This window comes from Crinia signifera, chromosome 5, assembly GCF_055691185.1.
Source record: "Crinia signifera chromosome 5, ASM5569118v1, whole genome shotgun sequence".
In the NCBI taxonomy this organism is placed as follows: domain Eukaryota; kingdom Metazoa; phylum Chordata; class Amphibia; order Anura; family Myobatrachidae; genus Crinia; species Crinia signifera.
The window spans coordinates 321,916,940-321,929,526 of NC_139221.1; the positions used below are offsets into that span (position 1 = coordinate 321,916,940).

Genomic DNA, 12,587 nt, shown 5'->3' on the forward strand with positions numbered 1-12,587 from the left:
CAACTATACACAAAGAAAAACTTACGCCCTCCCTCTTCCGTTGCTGGGAAAAATTCATACAAACTCTACCCCCCCAAACTAAAATAGCAATACGTAGCTGTTTCCAACACACTACATGGTATTCTTACCAATTACTAGCTAATAACGACCCTATTCCCCCTTAAACAACTACTATACCACCCCCTATATCTTATCTGACCTATACTGGATGGAATCTTTGTGGATGGATCGATGGCTTCCGGACATAGATTGAAGGTGACATATTATTTCTTTCTCTTTTTATTTTGTTTAGTTCTGTTAACTATTCGAGTTATAGTTCAAAATAAATACAAAAATGTTTATTTCATGCTATACTATAAAAAAAAAATTCTTGGCACTTTTGGGCAACCAGTGTACTCTTCTACAGAAGTTTGTTGTGTAGAATATATATCAGCAATCATTAGGCTGACATGACACTCTGCCCATGTATTACCTCTCTGTCATAGGAATAACTAGGAAAACTCATAGAGACAACACAACTTTAATATCGTTTAATATCATTTCACATGTACTATATACTGTTGAGCTATTACAACCATCATTGTTCAGATATTTGATGTCTCAAAGTATTCTGCTTCCTATGTACCATGTTTAATGTGCTGACTCCTAATAAAAACATTTTGGAAAAAAAAAAAAGAATGTAACCTTATATTCAAGAATGTAATGTAACCCTCTGCTCATTGTTACATAAAGATAAAGATGTGTTGTACATGTAATGTAATATGTAACCTGTTTATGGTGAGATAGACGTTGGAGCTAGTTGCATAGTGTATAATGCACGAGTCAGGGATGCTGATACTGGCTGATGCTGGCCGTTAAGGGGTCGCATGGGGAGATACTGGACGGAGGCAGCGGGTATAGGAAGGGAGAGACACAGCGGAGAAGGACTAGTTCATCGGCACACCTCACCGGTATTGGAGCAGCGGCAGCAGAGTAGCGGGGACAGTGGCAACGCAGCGGCGGCACGAAGAAAGTGACCTGCAGCAGCGGTGATAGCGAGAGTGACAAGTGGCAATGCAGCGGCAGCACGAAGAAAGTGACCTGCAGCAGCGGTGATAGCGAGAGTGACAAGTGGCAATGCAGCGGCAGCACGAAGAGAGTGACCTGCAGCAGCGGCAGCGGCGATAGCAGCCAGGTCTCTAGCGGAACTTCCCTGTAGGCGAGGGACTGGGAGCCGCTTAGACCTGAGGCTGGTAAGCTTACCCTCCATCGAGGGGGAAGCGGAGTCCAGCTTCGCCGCCACCTCCCGCGTGCCAGCCAGATAAAGACCCGACAGCGCATCTGTAAGCTGGAAGCTAGAGTGCAGTTCCTGAGCCTAAGCCGCCGGAGGAAGGTAACTCAGCGACGCTGCTCTGCGACTGTGACTGTTATAACAAAGCCGACGGGCGGACAGGGGTGTACCCAATCACGGGGCAGCACTGAGAAACCCTGCTGGATAGCTAACCGTTAACCCCTCACAGCCTGGATAGAGAGACCGGACAACTAACCGGTGAGAGCTAATGTAGCACCTACTTTTACCTTCTACTACATTATACGCCCACACGGATAGACTCCTATACACTACCTACTGTAGAGGCGATCACTCTGGGACTAACCACGCTATCTACTTTGACAATTTAACAGGATCAGAGTAATCGCTAACTATAGATACTGGACACGGGCCCCAACGCGCGCCAACAAATGAGCTCACACTTAGAACTGTGTATCAGAAATATATATATATACCAGAGTACTATATATCTGGCCAGATATAAGGTATAGAGAATAAGATATTAGCTTACATGAATAAGGCTCTATTACGGGGAATTGGGTATTATAGTTATAATGACTAGGAAGGGAAGAGGGCTTTAGCCTGGAATAGGAAGGTGAATAGTTAGGGTATAATTAGATAATTAGAGTGTAAGAAGGTGATTGTATATGAAACTAATGTTACCAGAATCCTTGAAATGCTACTAATGTGTCTAGAATATATGATGTTGTGTATATGAACTATATAATATGCGTATATGAATTTAGATGATTAAACCTTGTTAGCATACTTACTTTTACACTGCATCCGTGGAGTCTTGGTCCTTTAAAGCTGTAAAAGAAGAGAGAGGTAGGGTGGTCAGTCTGATTGCCAAAATAAATTAACAGTGATTTCCTAAGCTACACTATAAACAAGTTTAGGTGGAGGCACTTCGCTAATAGGATATAGTTACCCATTACTGAGGGTTACAAGTGGAGGCACTGCTGAGATGGAGCATAGGGGTATTTTATCGGAAAGGGATATATATGAATGGTGCATCAGGAAGGGGAGGAGCGTGAAGAGGTGTTTAGCTGTAGGGGGAAACTTCACAGAATTCTCAGATCGAGATGTCATCGCGTGCATTGACAAGTTGTATGGGATAGTGCGACCTAAGATTATAGATAGGTGGAGAGGAGACATGGGGAAGGTGGTCGCTTTCCTCATTGAGAATGAAAAAGACCTTGATAGCTGTTTGCTCCCGTCCATGGTGGTAGCTGATGAGGAGACAGGGAGACGATGGCATGTCATATGGCCGATAAATGACGGAGAGACGGCAAGTTTCCCTATATTTACAGAAGACAGTAATGATAAGGGAGATAGAGACGGTGATGCAGCTGAAGATGCTGAAGCTAGTACAAAGGGAGCTCAGTTCGAGACCATCATAGATAGAGTAGTTTCCCAGTTGGAGAGATGGCACTATGAGGGGAGTTATAGGAGACTGAGGTTATTCTCTGGTATAAGCCCCGTTCCTATTGGGGAAGAAACGTACGAGGCTTGGAAGGAGGCTGCAGTACAGCAAGCAGAGGAATGGCAGTGCCCTGATAAAATTAAACGGCAGAGAATAGTCGAAAGTCTAAGGGGACCAGCGATGGGGGTGGTACAAGCCGCTAGGAGAAGCAACCCACAAGCCACACTTGAAACATATTTAGAGGCTCTAGACTACGCATATGGAACACTAGAAGACGTGGGGGAATTACTGGCTAGGTTCCAACATACTTTTCAGGAAGTGGGGGAAATTAAGGTGTTCAGTATTGAGAGATACTCCACCCACGTTCAACGAATTGCTCAAAGAAATTAAACAGGAAGAAGTATTGATAGAAATGAGAGATAGGACGGTAAAGAAGGTAAAAGTGGTAAAGCCTATCATTGAGAAAGATGCTTTTGAGGATAAAATATTGAAGTTGATAGAAGAACAAAACAAAAAGATAGAACAAGTATTAACTGTACAAAATAATAATGCGAAACGGGACTCTGAATTAACCGTCCGAGGCATGGGGAGAGGTTATAGAGGTGCGAATAGGAGATGTTTCGAATGTGGCAGACTAGGGCATCGGGCGTTTGAGTGTATCAATGGTCAGTTTAACAGGAACAGGAATAATCTCCCAACTCCCACAGACTACGATAATGGTGGCCAGGCCAACCCTGAATCTGATCAGGGAAACGAGTAGGGGAGAACTGTGAGCCCCTCTCAGTTCCCCCCAGGAATGAAGTAGAGGTAATGGGGAAAATTTGGTGGAATGGAAATGGTTCGATCCCGGAAGGACTTTTAGGACCCATACCATCGGTAACCGCAGAAATAAATGGAGTGAGATGTATGGTGCTGTTGGATAGTGGATCTCAGGTATCCATTATATTTGAACCATGGTACCAGAAGTACATACCCGAGGTTCCTATAAGACCCTTAAATGGATTAGTTATATGGGGACTAAGTGTAGAAAAATACCCATACTTAGGATATGTGGAGGTGGAGATAAGGCTGGGAGGAGACGGAGAGAGTGGTTTAACAGTCCCTGTTGTCGCCCTTATATGTCCCGAGATGGGAAGAGATGCCAACGAACTGCCTATTATTATAGGTACCAATACCAGATTGTATAGGGAATTGTCTAAGTGGTGTTTAGCGGAGGAGGGTAATGAGACTCAGACACAGATTTATAGGGACGATAGTCATGAATGTGGTAGGTCACTCAATGTGGCTGTAGGGGGAGTAGACCAAAGCCAATTTGAGTCGTGCTTCACCGGAAGTGACATTACTGGGGAAGAAAAGAGAGAACTCATAGAAGCACTAAAAGAAAAGGAGTCTGGTTTCTCCAAAGGGGAGTGGGACCTGGGGGTAGCCGTAGGGGTGGAGCATCAAATAAATCTCACCAACGATAGTCCATTTAGGGAACGCTCTCGCAGAATAGCCCCCGCCGATTTCGAAGACGTTAGGTTACACCTTAAAGGGTTATTGGAAAATCAAATGATTGTTGAGTCCAGAAGTCCGTACGCCTCTCCCATAGTGGTAGCCAGGAAAAAGACGGGGAAGATAAGGATGTGCGTAGATTATAGAACCTTAAATTCTCGCACCGTACCTGACCAATACACTGTGCCTCGGATTGATGAAGCCTTAGACTGTTTACAAGGGAGTGGTTGGTTTTCTGTTTTAGATTTAAGGAATGGGTTTTATCAGATCCCTATGAGGAAGGAGGATCAAGAAAAAACGGCGTTTATATGTCCTCTGGGTTTTTTCGAATTTTTGAAGATGCCTCAGGGGATTAAAGGGGCACCAGCCACGTTCCAAAGGACGATGGAGAAAGCTATAGGCGACATGAACTATCGGGAGGTACTAGTGTATCTTGATGACATTATTGTTTTTGGGAAAACCTTGACAGAGCACAATGCCCGTCTTTTGAAAGTGATAGACCGGCTTATTGAGGGGGGCCTGAAATTATCAATAGATAAGTGTATTCTGTGTCAAGCATCGGTAAAATACCTAGGTCATGTGGTGAGTCGGGAAGGGATAGCCACCGATCCGGAAAAGGTGGAGGCTGTTAGAGCCTGGCCAAGACCCACTAAGCTCAAAGAACTGAGGTCTTTTCTGGGGTTTTGCGGATACTATCGACGATTCGTCCCAAATTATTCGCAAATAGCTAAGCCCCTTACTGAATTAACTAAGGGATATCCACCTCCTAACAAAAAAAAGAACCCTAATCGGAACAGTAACAATAAAGAACAGAGGTTGTATAGGCCTGAGGAGTTATTTGGGGAAAGGTGGACCCCGCAGTGCGAGGTATCCTTTGTTCAGCTGAAAGAAGAACTCACCCACACCCCTGTGCTCGCGTATGCGAACCCTAATGACCCATATATACTTCATGTTGATGCTTCTCAAGAAGGAATAGGGGGAGTATTATACCAGGCTTGCCCAACCAGTAAAAAGAATATACCTGTTTCTTTCGCCAGTAGGGGGTTAACCGGCAGTGAAAAAAATTACCCTACCCACAAATTGGAATTTCTAGCTTTAAAATGGTGTGTGGTAGAGAAGTTCCATGAGTATTTATATGGGGTGCAATTTGAAATTCACACTGACAACAACCCCCTAACATATATCCTCACCACTGCAAAGTTAGACGCGACCGGACATAGATGGCTAGCAGCCTTAGCACTGTATAACTTTTCTATTAAATACAGACCGGGAGTGAGTAATATTGACGCCGATGCGCTGTCTAGAATACCAGGGCGCCTAGAGCCGACAAGTGAAGATGAAGACTGGGTGGAGATCCCAATGGGGGATATAAAAGGGATGTGTCGGCAAATACAAAATCAAAAAGATATACTCCTCATGAGTGAGTACTTGAGTGGTACTGGTGCTATAGGCTCCCTAGGTGCCACCCCAAAGGCTTTACCCCTGTCCTATTGTTGGTTGGGACGGTTAGAGATGGAGGGGTTGCCCATGATTCGGCCAGTGCAGATGAAGAGGGCGCAACTGGCTGACCATAACATTAGAGACGTATATTATCTGATATTAGAAAAAAAACGCTCACCTAGAAGAACAACCTCGCTATCACTCTCGGAAAAGGCCAAACTCTTGAAGAGACAAGAGAAGTGGCTAGAGATAAGGAACGGGGTACTTTATAGAAAGATAGAGAGGACCAAGGGAGAAATTAGCTACCAATTGGTCTTACCAGAAAGATTTAGACCCATAGCACTGCAGACTTTACATGACGATCATGGACATCTGGGTGTTGAAAAGACTGTAGGACTGGTGTCCCAAAGATTTTACTGGCCAGGAATGAGAAGGGATGTAGAAGATTATTGCCGCAACTGTGGAAGTTGTGTAGTAAGGAAAACAGTGGCTACCCAACATGCCCCCATGGTGTCTTTCAAAAGTAGTGGACCCATGGATATTGTGTGTATGGATTTCTTGACACTAGATGTAGGGGATGGGAAGAAATGTCACATATTAGTGGTGACTGACCATTTTACTCGTTACGCTCAGGCGTATGTGACCCCTAATCAAAAAGCGATGACCGTAGCCAATACTTTATGGAATAAGTTTTTTGTCCATTACGGCCTACCCAATAGACTACATTCAGACCGAGGTAGGGAATTTGAAAGCCGACTGATTAGAGAAATCTGTTTATTGTGTGGGATTGTGAAATCCAAGACTACCCCATATCACCCTCAAGGGGACCCACAACCAGAACGGTTTAATAGGACTTTGTTGAACATGCTGGGGACACTTAACCCGCTAGATAAGAAACATTGGAAGAGACATGTAGAGCGATTAGTACATGCTTACAATTGCACTAAGAATGAATCGACCAGGTATTCCCCATACTTTCTCATGTTTGGGAGGGAAGCTAAGCTCCCTATAGATGTTAGCCTGAACGTAAAACCAGAAAGTAGGAATAGCTCAGTAGTGCCACACAGCAAGTATATAGGGAGATTAAGGGAAGAATTGCAGGAGGCGTACCAATTAGCCTCAGAAACTGCAAGGAAATTGGGATTAAAGAATAAGAGGATGTATGATAGTAAAGTAAGGGAACAGGAGCTCAGCCCTGGGGACAGAGTGTTGCTGAGGAAGTTTGGGACCCCCAGAGGTGTGAAAATCTCCAATAGGTGGAGGGAAGATCCGTTTATAATAGTCGAAAAGTTATATGATCTGCCAGTATATAAGATAAAACCTGAGGAGGGGGGAGAAAAAATGTTAACTTACCATAGACAGCACCTGTTACCTATTGGTAAAGAAGTTAGAATGGAAGGGCTTCACCTGGGGAAGAATACCCAGGAAAAGCAAGACAGGCATCTAACTGACTATAATAACTCAACTCATGCTGTTGATGGGGAAAGAGAGGAGGAAATGTTTGATGAATGTTGTCCTGGACATTATTATAAAGACGAAGTTAGTTCTAGTATTGACAATAATGTCAACAAGTCCTGGGAGGATACCTCGGAGTATGAAGATTTGGGAGAGGGTGGCAGCGATGTGGTCGGAGAACAACGATTTAGAGACGATATGGGTCAGGAACAAGGTAGTCCTGATAATGTCACCATGAATATGAGACCACAGAGGGTGCGCATGCCACCTTCAATCCTAACATATGATAAATTGGGGGAACCTAGTGTGATACCCGCTGTAATATATCCTTTGGCCATTTATGCCTGGCCTTATTTCCTATCTGCATAGAATAAATAAATGAAGATGGTGATTTGGAAGCAAGCTCTCCTAATCACCAGGGGAAGAGAATGTAACCTTGTGTTCAAGAATGTAACCTTATGCTCATTAAGAATGTAACCTTATATTCAAGAATGTAATGTAACCCTCTGCTCATTGTTACATAAAGATAAAGATGTGTTGTACATGTAATGTAATATGTAACCTGTTTATGGTGAGATAGACGTTGGAGCTAGTTGCATAGTGTATAATGCACGAGTCAGGGATGCTGATACTGGCTGATGCTGGCCGTTAAGGGGTCGCATGGGGAGATACTGGACGGAGGCAGCGGGTATAAGAAGGGAGAGACACAGCGGAGAAGGACTAGTTCATCGGCACACCTCACCGGTATTGGAGCAGCGGCAGCAGAGTAGCGGGGACAGTGGCAACGCAGCGGCGGCACGAAGAAAGTGACCTGCAGCAGCGGTGATAGCGAGAGTGACAAGTGGCAACGCAGCGGCAGCACGAAGAAAGTGACCTGCAGCAGCGGTGATAGCGAGAGTGACAAGTGGCAATGCAGCGGCAGCACGAAGAGAGTGACCTGCAGCAGCGGCAGCGGCGATAGCAGCCAGGTCTCTAGCGGAACTTCCCTGTAGGCGAGGGACTGGGAGCCGCTTAGACCTGAGGCTGGTAAGCTTACCCTCCATCGAGGGGGAAGCGGAGTCCAGCTTCGCCGCCACCTCCCGCGTGCCAGCCAGATAAAGACCCGACAGCGCATCTGTAAGCTGGAAGCTAGAGTGCAGTTCCTGAGCCTAAGCCGCCGGAGGAAGGTAACTCAGCGACGCTGCTCTGCGACTGTGACTGTTATAACAAAGCCGACGGGCGGACAGGGGTGTACCCAATCACGGGGCAGCACTGAGAAACCCTGCTGGATAGCTAACCGTTAACCCCTCACAGCCTGGATAGAGAGACCGGACAACTAACCGGTGAGAGCTAATGTAGCACCTACTTTTACCTTCTACTACATTATACGCCCACACGGATAGACTCCTATACACTACCTACTGTAGAGGCGATCACTCTGGGACTAACCACGCTATCTACTTTGACAATTTAACAGGATCAGAGTAATCGCTAACTATAGATACTGGACACGGGCCCCAACGCGCGCCAACATATGAGCTCACACTTAGAACTGTGTATCAGAAATATATATATATACCAGAGTACTATATATCTGGCCAGATATAAGGTATAGAGAATAAGATATTAGCTTACATGAATAAGGCTCTATTACGGGGAATTGGGTATTATAGTTATAATGACTAGGAAGGGAAGAGGGCTTTAGCCTGGAATAGGAAGGTGAATAGTTAGGGTATAATTAGATAATTAGAGTGTAAGAAGGTGATTGTATATGAAACTAATGTTACCAGAATCCTTGAAATGCTACTAATGTGTCTAGAATATATGATGTTGTGTATATGAACTATATAATATGCGTATATGAATTTAGATGATTAAACCTTGTTAGCATACTTACTTTTACACTGCATCCGTGGAGTCTTGGTCCTTTAAAGCTGTAAAAGAAGAGAGAGGTAGGGTGGTCAGTCTGATTGCCAAAATAAATTAACAGTGATTTCCTAAGCTACACTATAAACAAGTTTAGGTGGAGGCACTTCGCTAATAGGATATAGTTACCCATTACTGAGGGTTACAAGTGGAGGCACTGCTGAGATGGAGCATAGGGGTATTTTATCAGAAAGGGATATATATGAATGGTGCATCAGGAAGGGGAGGAGCGTGAAGAGGTGTTTAGCTGTAGGGGGAAACTTCACAGAATTCTCAGATCGAGATGTCATCGCGTGCATTGACAAGTTGTATGGGATAGTGCGACCTAAGATTATAGATAGGTGGAGAGGAGACATGGGGAAGGTGGTCGCTTTCCTCATTGAGAATGAAAAAGACCTTGATAGCTGTTTGCTCCCGTCCATGGTGGTAGCTGATGAGGAGACAGGGAGACGATGGCATGTCATATGGCCGATAAATGACGGAGAGACGGCAAGTTTCCCTATATTTACAGAAGACAGTAATGATAAGGGAGATAGAGACGGTGATGCAGCTGAAGATGCTGAAGCTAGTACAAAGGGAGCTCAGTTCGAGACCATCATAGATAGAGTAGTTTCCCAGTTGGAGAGATGGCACTATGAGGGGAGTTATAGGAGACTGAGGTTATTCTCTGGTATAAGCCCCGTTCCTATTGGGGAAGAAACGTACGAGGCTTGGAAGGAGGCTGCAGTACAGCAAGCAGAGGAATGGCAGTGCCCTGATAAAATTAAACGGCAGAGAATAGTCGAAAGTCTAAGGGGACCAGCGATGGGGGTGGTACAAGCCGCTAGGAGAAGCAACCCACAAGCCACACTTGAAACATATTTAGAGGCTCTAGACTACGCATATGGAACACTAGAAGACGTGGGGGAATTACTGGCTAGGTTCCAACATACTTTTCAGGAAGTGGGGGAAAAACTCAGTACTTATGTAATACGGTTAGATAAGCTGTTGTATAAGATAGTTGAAAAGAGTGGGATAGAGAGAGGAGACGTAGATAAGAGCAGAATAAGACAACTGCTTCGAGGGGCTCAGACAACTGACTTTGTAGCACAGAAATTAAGGTGTTCAGTATTGAGAGATACTCCACCCACGTTCAACGAATTGCTCAAAGAAATTAAACAGGAAGAAGTATTGATAGAAATGAGAGATAGGACGGTAAAGAAGGTAAAAGTGGTAAAGCCTATCATTAAGAAAGATGCTTTTGAGGATAAAATATTGAAGTTGATAGAAGAACAAAACAAAAAGATAGAACAAGTATTAACTGTACAAAATAATAATGCGAAACGGGACTCTGAATTAACCGTCCGAGGCATGGGGAGAGGTTATAGAGGTGCGAATAGGAGATGTTTCGAATGTGGCAGACTAGGGCATCGGGCGTTTGAGTGTATCAATGGTCAGTTTAACAGGAACAGGAATAATCTCCCAACTCCCACAGACTACGATAATGGTGGCCAGGCCAACCCTGAATCTGATCAGGGAAACGAGTAGGGGAGAACTGTGAGCCCCTCTCAGTTCCCCCCAGGAATGAAGTAGAGGTAATGGGGAAAATTTGGTGGAATGGAAATGGTTCGATCCCGGAAGGACTTTTAGGACCCATACCATCGGTAACCGCAGAAATAAATGGAGTGAGATGTATGGTGCTGTTGGATAGTGGATCTCAGGTATCCATTATATTTGAACCATGGTACCAGAAGTACATACCCGAGGTTCCTATAAGACCCTTAAATGGATTAGTTATATGGGGACTAAGTGTAGAAAAATACCCATACTTAGGATATGTGGAGGTGGAGATAAGGCTGGGAGGAGACGGAGAGAGTGGTTTAACAGTCCCTGTTGTCGCCCTTATATGTCCCGAGATGGGAAGAGATGCCAACGAACTGCCTATTATTATAGGTACCAATACCAGATTGTATAGGGAATTGTCTAAGTGGTGTTTAGCGGAGGAGGGTAATGAGACTCAGACACAGATTTATAGGGACGATAGTCATGAATGTGGTAGGTCACTCAATGTGGCTGTAGGGGGAGTAGACCAAAGCCAATTTGAGTCGTGCTTCACCGGAAGTGACATTACTGGGGAAGAAAAGAGAGAACTCATAGAAGCACTAAAAGAAAAGGAGTCTGGTTTCTCCAAAGGGGAGTGGGACCTGGGGGTAGCCGTAGGGGTGGAGCATCAAATAAATCTCACCAACGATAGTCCATTTAGGGAACGCTCTCGCAGAATAGCCCCCGCCGATTTCGAAGACGTTAGGTTACACCTTAAAGGGTTATTGGAAAATCAAATGATTGTTGAGTCCAGAAGTCCGTACGCCTCTCCCATAGTGGTAGCCAGGAAAAAGACGGGGAAGATAAGGATGTGCGTAGATTATAGAACCTTAAATTCTCGCACCGTACCTGACCAATACACTGTGCCTCGGATTGATGAAGCCTTAGACTGTTTACAAGGGAGTGGTTGGTTTTCTGTTTTAGATTTAAGGAATGGGTTTTATCAGATCCCTATGAGGAAGGAGGATCAAGAAAAAACGGCGTTTATATGTCCTCTGGGTTTTTTCGAATTTTTGAAGATGCCTCAGGGGATTAAAGGGGCACCAGCCACGTTCCAAAGGACGATGGAGAAAGCTATAGGCGACATGAACTATCGGGAGGTACTAGTGTATCTTGATGACATTATTGTTTTTGGGAAAACCTTGACAGAGCACAATGCCCGTCTTTTGAAAGTGATAGACCGGCTTATTGAGGGGGGCCTGAAATTATCAATAGATAAGTGTATTCTGTGTCAAGCATCGGTAAAATACCTAGGTCATGTGGTGAGTCGGGAAGGGATAGCCACCGATCCGGAAAAGGTGGAGGCTGTTAGAGCCTGGCCAAGACCCACTAAGCTCAAAGAACTGAGGTCTTTTCTGGGGTTTTGCGGATACTATCGACGATTCGTCCCAAATTATTCGCAAATAGCTAAGCCCCTTACTGAATTAACTAAGGGATATCCACCTCCTAACAAAAAAAAGAACCCTAATCGGAACAGTAACAATAAAGAACAGAGGTTGTATAGGCCTGAGGAGTTATTTGGGGAAAGGTGGACCCCGCAGTGCGAGGTATCCTTTGTTCAGCTGAAAGAAGAACTCACCCACACCCCTGTGCTCGCGTATGCGAACCCTAATGACCCATATATACTTCATGTTGATGCTTCTCAAGAAGGAATAGGGGGAGTATTATACCAGGCTTGCCCAACCAGTAAAAAGAATATACCTGTTTCTTTCGCCAGTAGGGGGTTAACCGGCAGTGAAAAAAATTACCCTACCCACAAATTGGAATTTCTAGCTTTAAAATGGTGTGTGGTAGAGAAGTTCCATGAGTATTTATATGGGGTGCAATTTGAAATTCACACTGACAACAACCCCCTAACATATATCCTCACCACTGCAAAGTTAGACGCGACCGGACATAGATGGCTAGCAGCCTTAGCACTGTATAACTTTTCTATTAAATACAGACCGGGAGTGAGTAATATTGACGCCGATGCGC

General features: G+C 44.6%; 1 protein-coding gene across 4 annotated transcripts in view; it reads right to left on the reverse strand.

Annotated features, from left to right (window-relative positions):
• Positions 1-12,587, reverse strand: part of FAM135B (family with sequence similarity 135 member B) — a 174,570-nt gene that overhangs the window by 98,469 nt on the left and 63,514 nt on the right. The window contains exons 3-4 of one of the 4 annotated variants that reach the window (XM_083144890.1): positions 9,001-9,037; positions 2,083-2,119 (exon numbers count right to left, since the gene is read on the reverse strand). The exons of 1 other annotated variant lie outside the window; for it this stretch is intronic. The gene's annotated coding sequence lies outside the window, so the exon portion shown is untranslated. The remainder of the gene's footprint in view (positions 1-2,082; positions 2,120-9,000; positions 9,038-12,587) is intronic. 2 more of the 4 variants (XM_083144892.1, XM_083144894.1) reach the window with 2 other exon arrangements.